The sequence below is a fragment of the Nerophis ophidion genome, linkage group LG08, assembly GCF_033978795.1.
Source record: "Nerophis ophidion isolate RoL-2023_Sa linkage group LG08, RoL_Noph_v1.0, whole genome shotgun sequence".
Classification (NCBI taxonomy): domain Eukaryota; kingdom Metazoa; phylum Chordata; class Actinopteri; order Syngnathiformes; family Syngnathidae; genus Nerophis; species Nerophis ophidion.
Genome location: NC_084618.1, coordinates 59,279,791 through 59,302,426, shown reverse-complemented (window position 1 = coordinate 59,302,426; position 22,636 = coordinate 59,279,791). Strand labels below are relative to the sequence as shown.

The window sequence follows — 22,636 nt, the reverse complement described above, 5'->3', positions numbered from 1 at the left end:
AAACTACCGACCGGTGTCTCACCTTCCCTTTATTTCAAAAATCCTTGAAAAAATTGTTGCGGAGCAGTTAAATGAACACTTAGCGTCTAACAATCTATGTGAAACCTTTCAATCCGGTTTCAGGGCAAATCACTCCACGGAGACAGCTCTCGCAAAAATGACTAATGATCTATTGCTAACGATGGATTCTGATGAGTCATCTATGTTGCTGCTCCTCGATCTTAGCGCTGCTTTCGATACCGTCGATCATAATATTTTATTAGAACGTATCAAAACACGAATTGGTATGTCAGACTTAGCCCTGACTTGGTTTAACTCTTATCTTACTGATAGGATGCAGTGTGTCTCCCATAACAATGTGACCTCGGACTACGTTAAGGTAACGTGTGGAGTTCCCCAGGGTTCGGTCCTTGGCCCTGCACTCTTCAGCATCTACATGCTGCCGCTAGGTGACATCATACGCAAATACGGTGTTAGCTTTCACTGTTATGCTGATGACACCCAACTCTACATGCCCCTAAAGCTGACCAACACGCCGGATTGTAGTCAGCTGGAGGCGTGTCTTAATGAAATTAAACAATGGATGTCCGCTAACTTTTTGCAACTCAACGCCAAAAAAACGGAAATGCTGATTATCGGTCCTGCTAGACACCGAACTCTATTTAATAATACAACTCTAACATTTGACAACCAAACAATTAAACAAGGCGACACGGTAAAGAATCTGGGTATTATCTTCGACCCAACTCTCTCCTTTGAGGCACACATTAAAAGCGTTACTAAAACGGCCTTCTTTCATCTCCGTAATATCGCTAAAATTCGCTCCATTCTGTCCACTAAAGACGCTGAGATCATTATCCATGCGTTTGTTACGTCTCGCCTCGACTACTGTAACGTATTATTTTCGGGTCTCCCCATGTCTAGCATTAAAAGATTACAGTTGGTACAAAATGCGGCTGCTAGACTTTTGACAAGTACAAGAAAGTTTGATCACATTACGCCTGTACTGGCTCACCTGCACTGGCTTCCTGTGCACTTAATATGTGACTTTAAGGTTTTACTACTTACGTATAAAATACTACACGGTCTAGCTCCATCCTATCTTGCCGATTGTATTGTACCATATGTCCCGGCAAGAAATCTGCGTTCAAAGGACTCCGGCTTGTTAGTGATTCCCAAAGCCCAAAAAAAGTCTGCGGGCTATAGAGCGTTTTCCGTTCGGGCTCCAGTACTCTGGAATGCCCTCCCGGTAACAGTTCGAGATGCCACCTCAGTAGAAGCATTTAAGTCTCACCTTAAAACTCATTTGTATACTCTAGCCTTTAAATAGACTCCCTTCTTAGACCAGTTGATCTGCCGTTTCTTTTCTTTTTCTTCTTTGTCCCACTCTCCCTTGTGGAGGGGGTCCGGTCCGATCCGGTGGCCATGTACTGCTTGCCTGTGTATCGGCTGGGGACATCTCTGCGCTGCTGATCCGCCTCCGCTTGGGATGGTTTCCTGCTGGCTCCGCTGTGAACGGGACTCTCGCTGCTGTGTTGGATCCGCTTTGGACTGGACTCTCGCGACTGTGTTGGATCCATTGTGGATTGAACTTTCACAGTATCATATTAGACCCGTTCGACATCCATTGCTTTCCTCCTCTCTAAGGTTCTCATAGTCATTATTGTCACCGACGTCCCACTGGGTCATCATTGTCACCGATGTCCCACTGGGTGTGAGTTTTCCTTGCCCTTATGTGGGCCTACCGAGGATGTCGTGGTGGTTTGTGCAGCCCTTTGAGACACTAGTGATTTAGGGCTATATAAGTAAACATTGATTGATTGATTGATTGAAGACAATAAAATGAACAGAACATCTTACACTGACTGCGATGAGGTGGAGACTTATACAGGGTGTACCCCGCCTTCTGCCCAAATGCAGCTGGGATAGGCTCCAGCACCCCCACGAGAGGGAAAAGCGGTAGAAATGGATGGATGGATGGCTCTTACGCTGAACTAAAATATAAACGCTACACTTTTGTTTTTGCTCCCATTTTTCACGAGTTGAACTCAAAGATCTAAAACTTTTCCTATATACACAAAAGACTTTGAAATGTTGTTCAGAAATCTGTCTAAATTGTTTACTTGACCCACTTCCTTGGAAACTTATCAGGGAACTATTTGTATTATTAGGACCATCAGGGCTAAATATTATAAACGTATTACTTTTCTCTGGCACTGTTTCCCTAGCATTCAAAAAGCGGTTATTCATCCTTTGCTCAAAAGACCTAACCTCGATCCTGACCTCATGGTAAACCACCGGCCAGTGTCCCACCTTCCCTTTATTTCGAAAATCCTCGAAAAAATTGTTGCACAGCAGCTAAATGAACACTTGGCGTCTAACAATCGCTGTGAACCCTTTCAATCCGGTTTCAGGGCAAAGCACTCTAAAAAGACAGCCCTCACAAAAATAACTAATGATCTATTGCTTACAATGGATTCTGATGAGATCTGTGTTGCTGCTTCTTGATCTTCGTGCTGCTTTCGGTACTGTCGATCATAATATTTTATTGGAGCGTATCAAAACACGTATTGGTACGTCAGACTTAGCCTTGTCTTGGTTTAACTCTTATCTTACTGACAGGATGCAGTGCGTCTACCATAACAATGTGACCTCGAACTATGTTAAGGTAACGTGTGGAGTTCCCCATGGTTCAGTTCTTGGTCCTGTACTCTTTAGCATCTACATGCTGCTGCTCGGTGACATCATACGCAAATAAGGTGTTAGCTTTCACGTTTATGCTGATGACACCCAACTCTACATGGTTTCTCATTGTTATCCCATTGGATTGAGTTTTTTCTTGCCCTGGTGTGGGATCTGAGCCGAGGATGTCGCTGTGGCTTGTGCAGCCCTTTGAGACACTCGTGATTTAGGGCTATATAAGTAAACATTGATTGATTGATTGATTGATTGATAAATCCGTGTTAATGACCACTTCTTGCCAAGATAATCCATCCCATGCACCTCAATGGCCGCCAGAAACCAGCCACCCGAACAGCTGCTGCAACAATAGCTTTACATAACCAAATCATTTCTGCACAAACTGTGGGAAACCGTCTCAGGGAATATCATTATTCGATGGCATTTGGCACGTTGATGAATCCCGGTTTTCACTGGCCAGAGTAGATAGCAGACCTCGTGTGTAGCGTTATGTGGGAGAGCGGATGTCAACGTTGTGAATTGGGTGGCTCATGGTGGGGGTGCGGTTATGGTATGAGTATGTTATGGACAATAAGCGCAAGTGCATTTTATTGATGGCATTTTAAATGCACAGAGATACTGTGTCCTGTCTCATTAGGTCATGCCTTATTTTGTTTCTGTTATAGTTCTCCTAGGTTTAGTGTCCATTTATGTTGCCAGAGCTTCTATCCTTCCTTGTTTATGTCCCCGTTGCTATGAGCACTGAGCTCGCAATAAAGGAGGAGTACGATTTTTGGGCAGAGCATGGTGCAGGATTGTACAGACAGTACAGTGGCCATGTCTCTCCTCAGAATCTGAGTCCAAATTTAAATCTGCCTCTATTTGATTCTTTTCCTTTTTGTCTTGTTTAATAGATGTCATCAGTGTTTGAACCTGACAAATTGTATTTTATCTTTTTTCAAAATTCTTAAAGGGCATTTTTGCTACCAGTGTTACCAACTCGGTAAGTCTAAATAAAAGAAAGCAAATGTGAGCTAGCCTGGGAACACCTCGGGATCCCCCAAGAAGAGCTAGACGAAGTAGCTGGGTAGAGGGAAGTCTGGGTTTCTCTGCTTAGGCTGCTGCCCCCGTCACCCGATTTCGGATATGCGGAGGAAATGGATGGATGGAACTGTGAGCAAAACTTAAAAGAGTCAAGCTTTTACCAAAGCTATCAATTCTAAATCAAGTTTTTACACATTGAGATCTAAAGTTATATTTTGATTAAAAAAACAGGGAAAAACATGTGTACTCTAAGCGGCGCGTGTAACAAGGCAACAAACATGGCTGTAGACACAAAGTTAAATCATGAAATGCAACCTTACCCAATGCAGAATTATCCGGGAGAATCTTAATAATAATAATAATGGATTAAATTTATATTGCGCTTTTCTATTGTTATACACTCAAAGCGATCACAGAGAAGTGGGAACCCATCATTCATTCACACCATATTACTTGACCCAGCCACACAAAACGGAGTTGTAAGTTGTAGGACTTCATGCTTTTCCAAGTTTTCAACTGTTTTGTCGTGTAGAATGGCATCTGTAGCACAAGATAGTTTTGAGCTGTCTGGGATTGCAACCAAAGGATAATGTTTGATATCAGTGACAAATCTTTTTTTTGATAACGTATAGGGATAGACTAGTCAGATTGGTTTGCCCCTATCAGTTTTAGTGGTAAGATCACAGTAGCCATGTTAATATGGTGTATTCCCCCCCGTGTTTACTTATGTTCAAAAGTCACGTGACCGGATACAGCCTAAAACATTGCAGAAGCCAAGATAAGATTATTTTAATGGGAGGCTAAACAGTCTTCTTGTTGTGGTTCAGTTCACAGGGCTCTGAGGTTTTCTTTTGACATCATAATGGGAGAAGAGAAAAGAGTTATATAATTTCCGACTGTCTGTGAGGTAACGAATCCGAACAGGCTAAGTTCTAACTGCTGATTGGATGAGCACGAGGAAGGCAAGAGAAAGGGAGCAGGAGTCAATTTAACTGTGGCGTGAAACTAGCAAACAATAAATGTAAGAGGACATTTTCCAAAAAAGCAAAAACAAGCATTTTTTAAAAAGTGATCATTAATTTCAAAGAACAGTAGGCCTACACAGGACCCCTGGTCAAATGGTTGCCAGCCATTCAGTCAAAATGAAGCAATCGCCTTGTCCTAGTGAACCAATGGCTTGGTTTATTTACTTAGTGCTTGCAAAGTTTGCTGTCATCCTTGTCAATATTTGCATGAATTAAAGTGACGCTTTAGGTCTGAAACGTTAAAATGTGAAGTGGAGGTTTGGCACAGCAAATAAAACATACTTCATCCCACTGCTTTGTTACTCCACCAAGAGGGAATGTAACTGTTGCTACTGGTTTGTCTGTAAATTGGTTTGAGTTTGAGTTTATTTGAGTTTGAGTGTATTTTCAACATGCATACAATTACAACATGACATATCACAATTTCCAGTTTCGCTTTTCAACATGTTTAAAAAGGAGAATGAAGATGCAAAGCTTATTTGATCCAACCCCTTTTCCATTACATAGCAATTGCTAACACTTTTCTTCACTTAATGTCCTTAATTTATTCACAATATACTCTATAAATAACATTAAAAATAATAAATAATTAGTGAAGTAATAGGTGGCGACTTGTCCAGGATGTACTCTATAAATAACATTAAAATAATAAATAATTAGTGAAGTAAGAGGTGGCGACTTGTCCATGGTGTACCCCGCCCTCTGCCCGATTGTAGCTGAGATAGGCTCCAGCGCCCCCCACGACCCCGAAGGGAATAAGCGGTAGAAAATGGATGGATGGATGCATGGAAGTTGCTGGTTAGTTAGTCAGATAGAAAAATAACTCAACAAATGATGTATATACTCAGCAAACCTTCAGTAAATGAGATAAAGAACAAGTCAATGGATGGTCTCATTCATTCAGGTCAGTGTATTTTTAGGGAATTCAGTCATTCGCAAGCAGACTGTTCAGATGGTCTAAGAAGATGTTTCACCTCTCAGCCGATCAGACTAGATCTGACCAATCTAATTCTGTGAGCATGAACTAATGAAGCCTGCTCAAATGAGAGGTGAAACGCCTTCAAAAGCAGGATGCCCACATAAAGATGATATTATGTCTTACAAGATTGTCTGGTAAGATTGTCCTGTGGTCTGAGGTGTGTTAAGAGTGAATGCGACCCGATAATCCGCTCCAAAATGGGTCGAGGCCGACAATCGAAAAATATTAAACGAGTCATCGCAGTGTGAATTGTGAGGTGGTGCAAAAAGCAGCCAACCAAGAAGATCCACTCGACGTCCATTGCACCGGTCGCCCATGGAGGGGTCCCCACATCTGCGTCCCCTCCAAGCTTTCTCATGTCATCCCATTGGGTTGAGTTTTTTAATGCCCTGATGTGGGATCTGAGCCGAGGATGTCGTTGCGGCTTGTGCAGCCCTTTGAGACACTCGTGATTTAGGGCTATATACGTAAACTTTGATTGATGATTGATTGATTGAAGTGAGCTGACTGAGCAAGGGCCAAGGAAGCGAGTGTAAACAATCTGTCGACATTATACATAAAATGCTTTGACTGAATTAACCGTCGTAGCAGTAGACCTACTAAGCTGATATCAGCAGCCATTAAATTAATTTTAAAAAGGCACTTCGAGCTTGCTTAGTAGATTATAAAGTCAATGTTAACATCGTCTTCATGATTTTTTCTAGATTTTTCTGTCAATAACAGGCACAAGACCCCCATCATTCTCTCATCTTGCATTTCTTCTTCCATGTTGCATGTTTTTGTGTGTTCCAATAGGACGGGGGTCGGCAACGTGTGGCTCTCTACCGCTGCCATAGTGGCTCTCTGGAGCTTTTTCAAAAAAGTATGAAAAATTGAAAAAAAATGAAGGGAAAAAAAAACATTTTTTGTTTTAATATGGTTTCTGCAGGAGGACAAACATGTCACAAACCTCCCTAATTGTTATAAAGCACACTGTTTACATTAAACATGCTTCACTGATTCAAGTATTTGGCGAGCACTGTTTTGTCCTACTAATTTTGGTGGTCCTTGAACGCACCGTGGTTCGTTTACATGTGCAACTTTCTCTGACTTTCTAGGACGTGTTTTATGCCACTTCTTTTTCTGTCTCATTTTGTCCACCAAACTTTTAACGTTGTGCGTGAATGCACAAAGGTGAGTTTTGTTCATGTTATTAACTTGTGTGGAGTGCTAATCAGACATATTTGGTTCCTGCATGACAGCATGCTAATCGATGCTAACATGCTATTTAGGCTAGCTATATGTACATATTGCATCATTATGCCTCATTTGTAACTATATTTCAGCTCATTTAATTTCCTTTAAGTCCTCTTAATTCAATTAATATCTCATGACACACTATGTGTATGTAATATGGATTTTAAATTTGTTTTGCGGCTCCAGACAGATTTTGTTTTTGTATTTTTGGTCCAATATGGCTCTTTCAACATTTTGGGTTGCCGACCGCTGCTATAGGAGATGCTGAGTATATTTTTCTCCAATTTTAGATCACAGTTGTTCACGGAAGATTACGAATTACATCAGGCACTGTGGTGGGACAGAATTGATATGTGTGTGGTGTGCTGCGCTGACATGATCAAACACAAAGATGGAAACGACTTAATGCCTGATTTTTTAATCTTTGGGTGTGGAGTTTGCAACAGATAAAACATGTATTAGATATTAAAAAATATTTATGTGTGTGTCAGCCTTAAAACAAACAGTCCAGTTGCGATCGATTGAATGTCCTGAGGATAAAGAACAAGTAATTACATTTTTGGACTGATCCGGATCATTTCATGTTATCTTACGTTTAAAGGGGACTTAGGATGAATCTGTTTTTTCTGACATATAAATGTTGTTACAATGTTGGATAGTCATGTTAAACAATGCATTTTGGCGTGTGCTTGCACACAGTTTTGGATGCCTGTGTTGCGGGTGAAGAACTTGTGGTAGGAAAGACAAAAAAAAAGGCAGGATAAAGTATTATTTTCATCTAATCTTGGCATGCGCATAATAACAGTGACGTGCGACGTGCAGTGACATAAATGCTGCTAAAACCAGCTCTATATTAAGTGGAGAGTGTGCAAGTGTAACCCTGGTGGTTCTACCCTCTGCCTTTATGCCAGTCCACATGGAGGGCGCAAACTCTGGTCGTCTGCATGAGAAGCGAGTGTGCTGACCACGGAGCTAAAAGCCTGGCTAACTCTTGAAGTTGTCAGGCAGTGAGGTTTGCTCACATTGACATGGAGCAGCCACACTGGCTGGCCCCCATTACAAAGGTGTACCTAATGGTATGACCACGTTAATAATGTTTAAGAAGTTTATTTTCGGCCATGTCTGGAAAAAAATAACGGTGAAGACTTAAACAGTGTACATTTTCAAAAGATGAAATATAATACTTTTAGAGGGGCTGGCGTGTTTCCATTAGCAAACTGAGAACGCCTCTCTACAAATAGACATCTTAATGACGGACCCAAAAAAACAGGTTAGAAATTTTGGCAAAATGTACACTAAAGCATATCCAATACTTATCATCTGGGCCACAAGAAAGTGTTTTAAAAGTGGATTCAAATCATCATAGGTCCCCTTTAAGTTACTCGCTTCAATGTCCGTGCGTACGCTTAAGAGACCGCCTCCACCCACAGAGACAAAAACAAACAGTGGATGACTGACAGGAGCATAGACTGCATTTCTTTCATTCTCTATAAATAGCACAAAAGTTGTGGGCATACTTTTATTAAACTTTCAGAAAATGTTAAAAATGAAATACCGAACTTGTGATTACAATTTTGAGGTGATCCGGATCGCTGTTTAGATTCAGGAATTTATACTTTTGGAAGGGTTAGGGATAGGTTTGGAAGGAAGAACCTGGCAGAGGTCTAGAATCTCCTACAGTAGTGCATGCAGGCGTCAAAAAGCTAAGAAAAAAACATGTCTGTATTTAAACCAACTACAGATATTGCTGAAAGTTTTATATTCAGTCACACTTTGAGTAACATCATAACACCAATAATGGTTGATACATGACGGGGTATGCTTTGGATCATGAGCTGCTGCAGTGTTTATAGATTTAACAAAAGCATTTGACACAATTAATCATAACATTTTAAAAAAATATTTAGAACGGTATGGAATCAGAGGGTTGGTATTGAACTGGATGTGAAGCTACTTAACCAACAGGAAGTAATACAAGAAGATAGGCAAACACACGTCCACAGAGCTAAAAATATCTTGTGGCGTACCTCAGGGATCAATACTCGGACCAAAATTGTTCAATGACATTTGTAAAGTTACAAAGGATTTAAATGTAATATTATTTGCAGATGATACAACAACATTGTGTTCAAAAGAGAACACACAGAAGCTAATACAAATAATATCAGAAGAAATGAACAAATTACAAAAATTGTTTGAAAAAAAGACTATCTTTGACTCTCTTTGAATCTCAGTAAAATTAAAATAGTGCTATTTGGTAACAGTAGAGGACAAAAGTCAGACAGAGTAAATATTGAAAGGGTAAAAGAAAACTAATTTTTGGGTGTAATAATAGATGATAAAATGAATTGGAAATCTCATGTAAGAAATATACAACATAAAGTAGCAAGAAATGAATAAAGCAAAACATGTTGTAGACCAAAAAGCACTTCATATTCTCTACTGCTTGCTAGTGTTACCATATCTGAGTTATTGTGCAGAAATATGGGGAAACAACTACAAATGTGCGCTTCATTCACTAACTGTGTTACATAAAATATCAATTAGAATAATACATAATGTTGGATATAAAGAACATACAAACCCTTTATTTATTAAACCATAATAATTGAAATTCAACGATTTGGTGCATTTGCAAACAGCTAAAATGATGTAAAAAAAAACTACAACCTGCTACCCAAGAATTTACAACAATTCTTCTCAACAAAAGAGGAGAAATATAACCTTAGAGGAAAATCTAATTTAAACCTTTTAGTATAGCAGTATGTCGAATTAAATTATAGAATGGATTAACCAAAGAAATCAAAGCACCAATATGATTCAGTTTAAGAGACTGTTCAAACTACAACTGAAGCTAATTATATTTATATAGCGCTTTTTCTCTAGTGACTCAGGGTGCTTTACATAGTGAAACCCAATATCTAAGTTACAGTGTGGTTAGCACTGGAAGCAGGTGGGTAAAGTGTCTTGCCCAAGGACACGACGGCAGTGACTAAGAGAGCAGAATCGGGAATCGAACCTGCAACCCTCAAGTTGCTGGCACGGCCACTCCACCAACCGAGTTATGCCGTTCACAAAGTACACAAAAAAAAAATTATGATTAAGACAGATTGTTGGGATGTCGCATGGCTGCAGTTGTGTGACCCCGTGGATGCAAGAGTCCAGGAGAGAATTGAGTGAAGGTAAAAATAATTTAATACTCATAAGAAACAAATAAACAGAAAGCAGTCTTGCATAGTAACATTTCCAAACATAGATTTTATCATCGAGCACTGAGGAGTGCTCGAGTGAAACATAAATAGACACTAGTGTGATTGACAGCAGGTGTGAACCGCTGCCAATCAAAGAAAAGAGAAAAACAACAGTGCTCCGTGAATAAAACCGGAAATACAACCAAATAAGAACACTGAACAGGAAGTAAATACAAAAACACGAAAAACTAACAGAAATGAAGTGACAGATTGTCACACAGATTATTTATGTATTTAATATTTCTGTTTATTATGGTATATTATTTATTGGTTCACTGTTCTGTTACAGAGAACAAATAAATTGGATAAAATTGCTATAGTACGACAATGAGGAGGATTAAATAAGATCTGCTTTTTCCTACTCCTTTTCGGACGTGCTGTAATGAACCAAGTGGAAGTGTGTGATGGATTACATTGTATTGTATGCACGTTCAAAATAAACTGAAACTGAACAGAGCTGTATCTTCCCTTCTCCACACTTTTCTCTCCCATCTTTTTGATACAACCTGGCATTTAGGGTCTTTCCATTTTTGCTCTTACCTGGATTGTCTTTAGACTTGGCAACACAGTTTTTTTTTCTTGCATAAACAATAATTACTCAACAACCATTTAACTGTATCTCTCTCATATTATGATAAAACAAACTAAAATAGACCATGGGTATATTTTTACTGCCATTCATATGTCTGGTGTAGTTTCCAAGCGTAGTTCCACAGCCACGTTGTGTACACACTGAATCCAGTGATGTATGAGCCAGCATAAACACACTGCAAAGGCTGCAAAGTGAGAAAAAGGTCTGGGCGTGCAGATGTGTTTATTTTATTACCTCACGCTCTTCTGTTGCACGTTCTACTTTCCAAATATGAACACTATTTCTTCTTGTGGTTGCGCACACTCATTCCTCAAAGTCCACAGTAGTGCCATTAAGCCTGAGAAGCCATGTGTTTGTTTGTTTTTAAAGAGACACTTTTAATATCTGAGGCATAGCTTTTAATGGGATTTAGGAGAATGATAAAATATTTATTCACAGCGAGTGCTTGGTGAGATAGAAGATTGTGCTGAATCATATCTGCAGCGTTTTTTTCACTGGCGTCTACCATCAGGTTTTAAAAAGGTGACAGCACCCTTTTAACCCTCAAATGTAAACTTAAACAGTAAACTAAAAAAAATAATAAAGTCAAACGGAAGGTCTAGAGCCGTGGTTCTCAAATGGGGGTACTTGAAGGTATGCCAAGGGGTACGTGAGATTTTTTTTTTAATGTTCTAAAAATAGCAGCAATTCAAAAATCCTTCATAAATATATTTATTGAATAATACTTCAACAAAATAAGAATATAAGTTCATAAACTGTGAAAAGAAATGCAACAATGCAATATTCAGTGTTGACAGCTAGATTTTTTGTGGACATGTTCCATAAATATTGATGTTAAAGATTTTTTTTTTTGTGAAGAAATGTTTAGAATCAAGTTGATGAATCCAGATGGATCTCTATTACAATCCCCAAAGAGGGCACTTTAGGTTGATGATTACGGCGTGGCGCAGTGGAAAAGTGGCCGTGCGCAACCCGAGGGTCACTGGTTCAAATCCCACCTGGAACCAACCTCGTCATGTCCGTTGTGTCCTGAGCAAGACACTTCACCCTTGCTCCTGATGGTTAGCGCCTTGCATGGCAGCTCCCTCCATCAGTGTGTGAATGTGTGTGTGAATGGGTAAATGTGGAAGTAGTGTCAAAGCGCTTTGAGTACCTTGAAGGTAGAAAAGCGCTATACAAGTACAACCCATTTATCATTTACTTCTATGTGTAGAAATCTTTATTTATAATTGAATCACTTGTTTATTTTTCAACTATTTTTAATATTTTTTTAGATCTTTTTTCCAAATAGTTCAAGAAAGACCACTACAAATTAGCAATATTTTGCACTGTTATACAATTTGATAAATCAGAAATTGTTGACATAGTGCTGTATTTTACTTCTTTATCTCCTTTTTACAACCAAAAATGCTTTGCTCTGATTAGGGGGTACTTGAATTTAAAAAAAATTCACAGGGGGTACATCACTGAAAAAAGGTTGAGAACAACTGGTCTAGAGCAGGGGTGTCAAACGTACGGCCCGCAATCGGGTTTTATCCGGGCCGCGTGATGAGTTTGCTAAGTCTAAAAATGAGCCAACATTTTTGAATGAAAGAAACTGCTATTCCAAATGTGTCAACTAAATGTCGCATTAGCAAATCTTTGTATCTGTAGATCAGTGGTCGGCAACCCGCGGCTCCGGAGCCGCTTGCGGCTCTTTGATCGCTCTGATGTGGCTCAGCTGCATACTTGCCTTGTTTGGTGTGGGTTCACAGTGTGGCGCATATTAGTAACCGTGTTAAAGTTGTTTATATCACAACCCTCAGTGTAACCTGTGTGGCTGTTGAACAAGTATGCCTTGCAGTCTCTTCCATGTGCGTACAGAAACCACATTCAGCATGTGACTGGGCCGGCAATCCGGTAGTTCAAATTGTACAGGGCGCCAAAGACATGCCCTTGTTATTGTTGGTTGGGTGAAAATAAGCAGATACTTGAAAGAATATTTGCTCTCTAATTCGGAAGTCTCACGGAAAAATTGCATTGGCAAGTGTGCTGCAGTCAAGCGTCACTCATATAAAACTTGCAGGCCGCACTAACATTTAATTTTCATATTAAGGTGTTTAATTTTCATATTAAGGTGTGACCCCTGCTTTATACATAACACAAAGCAGAAAAAAAATTTCTGTTTGCAATATCATTTCATATTAAATTTCAAAAGTTTTTTGTGGCTCCCATTGTTTTCCTTATTCCATGAAACGGGTCGAAATGGCTCTTTGAGTGGTAAAGGTTGCCGACCCTTGCTGTAAATGATGCAACATATGCAAAAAAATTAAATTAACCACATGATGTTAGTGCCCCAGTTGAGGAAAATGAGCAGGATACATAAATAACTGTAATTTGATTCTGATATTATTTTTATATCTTGATGGATTGAAAATTAACACCAATAAGTTGACTGATGAACATTATCACATAATTTATTCAGAAAGTATAAATAACGACAAATTAAGGTAGAATACTATTAACCGCAACATGTACATGTAAAAAACAACATTATAATTTGCACATTTTTAGAATGTGCTTGTTCTATTTTTAAACAAAGAAAACAATCTGAATCTTATTATAGCAACCATAACTCAAACAATCCCATTTTTACAGAGCAATTAAGTGGATATACAAATACAATACTAAAAAAGGAAAATCAAAAAATAATAAAAATAACAGTAAAAATAACAATAACGTCAAAAATTGATTCTTAAAAAAACATTTCAAAAAAAGTTTAAAAGTATATTATTTTTTTTAATTGATGCTCAAAAATTCGGAATAAATAAAAATTGTTGTTTGAATGTGAATCGATATTATAAATCATGCATTATTTGCTTCTATGAACTGTCGTCTTAGTTTCAATACTTACATTTGCGTAGGATGTGTTGGTGAGAGCCGACATTTTGTGGAAATCCACCTCGGTGCACAAATCTGACATCCTGGCTGTCGGCCCCTGCTCGTCCCTGGGGGTCGTTGCCATAGCGAGTCATGATTGAGAGGTCATCTTCTGGAGGCTGGCGACCAAAGGACCGCTTCATTGACTGCGGAGTAACTCACACACACAGTAAGAAGACACTTATGAATGTAGCAGTGGTTTCTTTTCCTTTATGCACTTTTGCAGGGGCTCATAAAATAATCATCCATAAAATAAGAGACGGGAGACAGTAAAAATTCTGATATCAAAAGCGCTCTAAACATTAAATTGAAAATTAAGTCTGTCTATCAGTGTTCGCCCTGTGATGAGGTGGCGACTTGTACCCCGCCTTCCGCCCGATTGTAGCTCAGATGGGCACCACCCGCAACCCAAAGGGGAATAAGCGGTAGAGAATGGATGGATGGATGGATGGATGGATGTACACACACATCAAGGTCTCTGGAGTGCCAGTCTGACTATTAAGTGTGAATATACATACACAATCAAGAATTGTTTGCGAGCTACCCAAGTCCGAAAATATGTCTTATCTCGACCCATGACTAAAAAGTTCTCTGCAGGTTGAAGATCAACTGTATTTTTATCATTTCTTACAAGTGACTACACAGAAAGACAAAAATGTTTAAGCCACAAGTCCTTCCAGCCTTAGATTTTTTTGTGTGATTTTTTTAAATTAAATCAACATAAAAAACACAACATATACATTATATATCAATATAGATCAATAGAGTCTGCAGGGCTACATTTAGTTCATGAGGAGAAACGTCTGGGCTGCAACTTCGAACAGTCTCCCACCACGCTCTGACGAGCGAGCTCTACGCCTCCACTTTTATTTGGGCCTTTTCTGGTTACATAGCATTACATTACATTACACAGCTGCTCCTAATGGGAGGTGGTCATAAACAGCTTTTGCACTCGGTCATAAATAGTTCAAAGAAAAGGTGCCTGGAGTGGTGTCAGGTCCTGCTTCCTCTCCGCTTTGTAGATCTTGGGTCAAAACAAGATCTTCCTGTGGCTGACAATAGATCAAAGTGTAAGTGTTGTTGAAACATACACTTAATATTTTTTGTTTTAAGGGTTAACATTTTTTGTTGAAAATTATTATGGTTGTGAATTCATGTTATATTTTTTGTAAATAAGACACATTTGGTTTACTATAAAAAGGGCAATTTATTTCCTTAGTGACACCGCTATTCTCGCGAGATTTTGGTGTAGTATTTGGGGTTGCAGACATGCAAAAGACTTTGAGCCATCAGCAGCAGCAAGAACATTTGGCTAGCTGAACAAGGTATTTGTCATATTGTGTTGACTTGTTCTGTATATTTGTGGGGTGCATTGGTTTAATTTTTGTACGCTCATTTAGTTGCACAAGACTGAAATATTACCTCCGAAGTGGCAGGCGGCCACGGGGTAGCTATTTTGTTTAGCACCCTATTTGCCTGTGACTGAACTATTTCTAAAACCATTGTATTTCATGTCTTGTCCTGTAGTTTTCACGGCATAAACTCAAGTAAAGAGCCCGTCTTTAAGAAGCCGTGCCAATGTTGTCATTTCGGAGCCGGCACAAAGAAACAGACACCTCCATGTCGCATCCCATTGCACAAAGTGGAGTTTTACAAGCCTTTTGCTTGATAAGAGGAAAAACAGATTTGGTCTTCTTGCCGGGCGAGCTGAACTCAATGTAACCCAAAGTTGTGTGATAACTTCTATACAATTATTCTGACAAATAGTATACTGGTGAAAATAAGTAGAGCATTCTTAGCAGCCTAATGTAGGCCCAAAACTATAGAGGAGAACATTTTCCAAGGTATGTCTATAGGCTACTGTTTCAAACGTTTCAGACTGCCATATAACTTGGTACATACAGTCCACAATATGCAACCACGAATGAGGAATTATTTTATCATGTGATTTGGCTGTCTCCCTACGTTTCACAATGCCAAGACAAAGTTATGTGTTTTTGGTAACACTTTAGTATGGAGAACATAATCTAAGTAACAAAGACTTCATTTAAAGGTTTTTTGACACTAAAGTAACATGTTCTAAGTAACAAAGACTTCATTTAAAGGTTTTTTGACACTAAGGGAACATATTCTAAGTAACAAAGACTTAATTTGGAGTTATTTGGTTAGGGTTAGAGGGTTAGTGTTATAATGAGGCCATGCCGAATAAAGCATTAATAAGTACTTAATGATGACTAGTTAAGAGCCAAAATGTTACTAAGTTGCAAGTTAATAAGCCAGTAATTAATGGTGAATATGTCCCCCATACTAAAGTGTTACCATGTTTTTTTACTGGTGCACAAAATGAACTGTGCATGAACAGCACCTTGTTCAAAGAACAAAACCAACACGTTGAATGAACTCACAACAAATTACACACCTGCAAATCAGTGTTACTTCTGCTGTTGCCGTATCCGTAATACGCCGATAGGGAGAAGTTTTTATTGACACGATGAATCGGGTGTGTTTTGACCTCCGACGAACCCCTGAGGCCGACTCACCGAACCCCTAGGGTTTGATCGAACTAAGGTTAAGAACCACTGTCTTATATTGTATTGGACAATATAGTTTACATTAGAAATGTCCATTTCCGTTTATTAGAAGTAATAGTAAAACATAAATGCCATACTTACCTATCAAAGAGGAAACTGGCAAGTTTGGCGTCAGATGAAAACATCTTCTCCGCCTTCAATCGTCTACATCTTTCAAAGGCATCCCCGATACAAATCCTTGTTTTGTTTCTGGCTTTGCCATGGATAAGTTGAGAACCGTAACAACGCTTTTTAGATTTACTAAGGTCTGACATGTTTAGTAATTTTACCAGTGCCTGTCGCTCGACTAAAATGGTGGTGCGTAACTGGCAACCTGGATGTGACACACTCACAGACTTTCTAAATGGTCAAATGGTGGCGGGCGGGACTTGGAAATGAAAACAATAACAAGATTTCGGGGCTGTAAGTCTAATTTTGAAATGAGCATATGCCGGCTGAATTACTGTTATCAGTTATAGAGGTATTCCAAAAGAACATGATTTATTAATGCATTTTGACATATCAAGGCAATTTAATGATGACTTGACATTAAGTTATTACATGTGTGAACGGCTTTCTGCTGCCATCGTGTGGGTTAGGGTTAGGTGGACCATTAACGGAGGACATCGCTTCGCACAGGTTTGACTCTTTATTTTGCAATAAAGTCGCTCGCAGTGTCAGTCGGTCGCTCTTTCAGTGCCTCCTTGGCTGCTTGCACCGCTCTCCTTTTCAGTCGCCCGCGTCTTCTTGTGCTGGTCTTGGTCGCTCCGTGGCTCTCGGTGGTTCTTGCTCATCCGACCGTTCGTCTGGCTGTCTTCACTCCGACTCTCTCCTACTTCTTCTGCCACAATTGCTCCTCCTTCTCCTCTTTTATACAGCAGGAGGAGATGCAGATTGAGAGCAGGTGTGAGTATTACACACCTGGTTCCGATCGCTGCAGCGTTGCTCCAGGCGCGCCCCGCCTCTCCGTTCCGCTGCATACTCCGCCTCCTGGCCACCATCTTGAATAGGACCACGGTTTGTCCTACCCCGCCGTCGGCTCGGCGGCTACGCCTCTCCACAAAATGCCTTTTTTTTTAAAAGGGACCCGAACATCACATCTGATTGCTATTGCATGAAAAGCGCAACTCATTTATATGAGACACAAAAAAAACCACCTGCTCATAAAAAGTATGTTGTAAATGTGCTTGTAACTCAAGTTCCTTGTAGTTTTGTATTGTTTTTAAGATAGCTAAAAATATCACTTAAAATATGTAGAGCTGTACTGATCAACATTTCTTTTGCCTATGATCCCCATTTGATTTTTTTGTCCTGATATGCAATACTTTGACAATAAATTATAAAACTGAAAATACTTTATCCCAAGCAACTAAAGTAAACACAATAATACATATTTATAAAGTTTATCCTATTAAATGTGGACTTAGCTAGTATTGTTGTAAATCAGATAATGTACTTATTGTGGTATTGAATGCTGCAAAAAATGTTTTCAACAATACAAAGTGGCTAATGCACGATAATTAAACATAAGCAAAAACTACTATTGGCTCCCATTTAAGTTTTTCCCTCAGAGCCTTCAAGTATCCAACGACTTACTCCCTGAGTTTGTAAAAAAATAATATTTTGTATTCAATACGGTGTATATACAATCCCCGTTTCCATATGAGTTGGGAAATTGTGTTGGATGTAAATATAAACGGAATACAATGATTTGCAAATCCTTTTCAACCCATATTCAGTTGAATGCACTACAAACACAATATATTTGATGTTCAAACTCATAAACTTTGTTTTTTTTTTGCAAATAATAATTAACTTAGAATTTCATGGCTGCAACATGTGCCAAAGTAGCTGGGAAAGGACATGTTCACCACTGTGTTACATCACCTTTTCTTTTAACAACACTCAATAAACGTTTGGGAACTGAGGAAACTAATTGTTGAAGCCTTGAAAGTGGAATTCTTTCTCATTCTTGTTTTATGTAGAGCTTTGGTCGTTCAACAGCCGCTGTCATATTTTATGCTCCATAATGCGCCACAGATTTTCGATAGGAGACATGTCTGGACTGCAGGTGGGCCAGGAAAGTACCCGCACTCTTTTACTACGAACCCATGCTGTTGTAACACGTGGCTTGGCATTGTCCATGATAACGTTGCTTGGATGACAACATATGTTGCTTCAAAACCTGTATGGACCATTCAGCATTAATGGTGCCTTCACAGATGTGTAATTTACCCATGACTTGGGCACTAATGCACCCCCATACCATCACAGATGCTGGCTTTTGAACTTTGCGCCTATAACAATCTGGATGGTTATTTTCTTCTTTGTTCCAAAGGACACCACGTCCACAGTTTCCAAATATAATTTGAAATGTGAACTCGTCAGACCATAGAACACTTTTCCACTTTGCTTCAGTCCATCTTAGATGATCTCTGGCCCAGCGAAGCCAGCGGCGTTCCTTGGTGTTGTTGATAAATGGGTTTTGCTTTGCATAGTAGAGTTTTAACTTGCACTTACAGATGTAGCGACCAACTGTAATTACTGACAGTGGTTTTATGAAGTGTTCCTGAGCTCATGTGGTGATATCTACACACTGATGTCGGTTTTTGATGCAGTACCGCCTGAGGGATCAAAGGTCCGTAATATCATCGCTTACATGCAGTGATTTCTTCAGATTCTCTGAACCTTTTGATGATTAAACGGACCGTAGATGGTAAAATCCCTAAATTCCTTGCAATAGTTCGTTGAGAAATGTTGTTCTAAAACTGTTCAACAATTTGCTTACAAATTGGTGACCCTTTGTTCCGGAAGACACCACGTCCACAGTTTCCAAATATAATTTGAAATGTTGACTAGTCAGACCACAGAACACTTTTACACTTTGCATCAGTCCATCTTAGATGAGCTTGGGCCCAGCGAAGCCAGCGGCGTTCCTCGGAATTGTTGATAAATGGCACGTAAGCGATGATATTACTGACTTTTGATCCCTCAGGCGGTACTGCATCAAAAACCGACATCAGTGTGTAAAGGATATCACCACATGGGCTCAGGTACACTTAATAAAACCACTGTCAGTAACTACAGTTGGTTGATACATCTGTAAGTGCAAGTTAAAACTCTGATATGCAAAGCAAAACCTGAACATCAAATATGTTGTCTTTGTAGCATATTCAACTGAATATGGGTTGAAAATGATTTGCAAATCATTGTATTCCGTTTATATTTACATCAAACACAATTTCCCAACTCATATGGAAACGGGGTTTGTACATCTGGATCCATCACCCCTCATTTTCATTGAAGCATTAGTGGTTAGCTTCTCGTGTCGTCCTGCTTGCTGTGTGTGTGTAGCATGCTTAGCCATTAATTTTCCTCTAGTCCTCCAGTGATAATAATAGGGGGACGAAACAGTTTATTTTCTGACACGGTAGGGAGAAATAATCTCATAGAAGCAGCTTTGCTCTGTGGATAGACAACTCACTTGTCGCAGTTTGCTCTCAAATTCGAGCCGGTGTTCTGGCAAGACATGAATCAAGGAATATGGAAATGAAGTTGTCTCCCTGAATGTGCATCTATTTTGAAATAATCTTTCAAGTGAGTACAATCTTTAAGACAAATCTGCGAGAAATATTGTCTGGGCTCCGCAGCTAATCAGCCAACTGTCAAAAAATGGAAAAAGGCAAATAGCGGCCGCCGATCCGATCACATGATTTGGACATATCTAATATGTCTTTTCTAATATCCCTGAAGTTATACATTTTGTAATACAACCAACATTTGTGGGGAAAATATCCATAAAAGTTTATACAAGTTCTCTGCCAAAAGGAATTACACAGGTATCATGACCATGAATTGATTAACGTGGACCCCGACTTAAACAAGTTGAAAAACTTATTTGGGTGATACCATTTAGTGGTCAATTGTATGGAATATGTACTGTACTGTGCAATCTACTAATAAAAGTTATAACCAATCAATCAATGGGCGACCTAGTATTACTGCAGCCTCGGACTAGTGACAGAAAATCGAGAAACCGAGGTGTTTTGGTATCGTACCAAGCTGGGTGGGTCTACATTTGGAGCTTCGGACAGACAGAGCTACAGTGAGTGAAATAATGGATAGCAAATACAAGGATTGGATATTGTTTAAATATTATCTGATACCAATGCCGAATTGGTACTTTAAGCCGTGCCCAAGGCAGTACATTCTAAATAAGGAAAACAAAGGGTACATATTTTGTCCTAAAACAATGTTTTAAAAAATTGTTACTAAATTTTGTGACATGCAAGATGAACAGAACAGTAATTTAGATGCAAATAATAATAATAATATGTTGTCCAATTTCAGGATCAACTGTGGTTGTTGCCACGGCAAAAGGGTGGTGTGGACAACGTTAAATGTAAAGAGATACAAAATATACTTAGGACCTGATTTAATGAAGGTTCGCGTGTGCTAAACCATGCGCAAACTTAATAGCACACGCAAAGCTGATCTACTACACGTGTGCAAAGTGGATTGCGTCTAATAAGTGAGCAGAATAAGGCGTGCAATCTATTTTGCGTCCCTGTTGTCATTAATATGTAGAATATATGCTGATCATAACAACGCAAATAATACTGAGAGGATAAAATGCAAATATATTATACAGAACACACAATGTGATTGATCAATATTCATCACTGTTTTGCGAGAACTGTGTTGCATTTTATTTAGCTATTTAGCACAAGGTCACGCTATCTGACACAAACAAACACGACTCTGAGAAAAGATGTGCTCGCACACAGAATGAAGTGTCGGTGTGCATATGTTTCTGTTTTATACTGTAGATTGTACAATTTTTATACCACGTATTTCCGTGGTATAAGCCCCAGATGCATACAAAATCCTCATTTAAAATTTTGCACCACTTTTCAATTACACACGCAGTGTTGGTAGATCACACGCAAAACGCCCACAACATAGTACACACTAGAGATGCGCGGTTTGCGGTCTCATCCGCGGGTAAACCGCGGGTTGGGCGGTTGACATGACGAAAAAATAGATTTTAATTAGATTCGGGCGGGTGGCGGTTGAACCATCCGGAGACATTTGATATACATGGTTCTAGGATCGGTATCCTTTGCCATTCAAAGAGCCATTTAAGACCCGTATCATAAAGCGAAGAAGTCAATAGGAGACGCTATTAGTCTCTTGAATGACTGCCGGCAGTCACCCAGATATTAAATATTTATGCGTGCTATGAAGCCATTGGCTTTGTCGCCTTCTACATCACACACGATCTGCTTGTCAGTTCAGCAACACGTTGTGTGTGGCTTCCGCGGCAACACCTACATGACTGCAAGGCATACTGGGTGACACAGAGTACACTAATGGTTGTGATATAAACTATTTTAAGACACTTAGTAATATGCGCCACGCTTTGAAGCCACACAAATTAAGAACGACAAACACATTTCGGGAGAACATCCTCACAGTAACACAACATCAATCAATCAATCAATCAATGTTTACTTATATAGCCCTAAATCACTAGTGTCTCAAAGGGCTGCACAAACCACTACGACATCCTCGGTAGGCCCACATAAGGGCAAGGAAAACTCACACCCAGTGGGACGTCGGTGACAATGATGACTATGAGAACCTTCGAGAGGAGGAAAGCAATGGATGTCGAGCGGGTCCAACATGATACTGTGAAAGTTCAATCCATATTGAATCCAACACAGTCGCGAAAGTCCAGTCCAAAGCGGATCCAACACAGCAGCGAGAGTCCCGTTCACAGCGGAGCCAGCAGGAAACCATCCCAAGCGGAGGCGGATCAGCAGCGCAGAGATGTCCCCAGCCGATACACAGTCAAGCAGTACATGGCCACCGGATCGGACCGGACCCCCTCCACAAGGGAGAGTGGGACATAGAAGAAAAAGAAAAGAAACGGCAGATCAACTGGTCTGAAAAGGGAGTCTATTTAAAGGTTAGAGTATACAAATGAGTTTTAAGGTGAGACTTAAATGCTTCTACTGAGGTGGCATCTCGAACTGTTACCGGGAGGGCATTCCAGAGTACTGGAGCCCGAACGGAAAACGCTCTATAGCCCGCAGACTTTTTTTGGGCTTTGGGAATCACTAATAAGCCGGAGTCCTTTGAACGCAGATTTCTTGCCGGGACATATGGTACAATACAATCGGCAAGATAGGATGGAGCTAGACCGTGTAGTATTTTATACGTAAGTAGTAAAACCTTAAAGTCACATCTTAAGTGCACAGGAAGCCAGTGCAGGTGAGCCAGTACAGGCGTAATGTGATCAAATTTTCTTGTTCTTGTCAAAAGTCTAGCAGCCGCAT

At 39.7% G+C, this 22,636-nt stretch overlaps 1 long non-coding RNA gene across 1 annotated transcript in view; it reads right to left on the bottom strand.

Moving 5' to 3' along the window:
* Positions 1-13,576: 13,576 nt before the first annotated feature.
* LOC133558060 (uncharacterized) overlaps positions 13,577-22,636 on the bottom strand; it is a 53,016-nt gene continuing 43,956 nt past the window's right edge. Inside the window, exon 3 of the long non-coding RNA XR_009807892.1 lies at positions 13,577-13,871. This is a non-coding gene — a long non-coding RNA (uncharacterized LOC133558060). The remainder of the gene's footprint in view (positions 13,872-22,636) is intronic.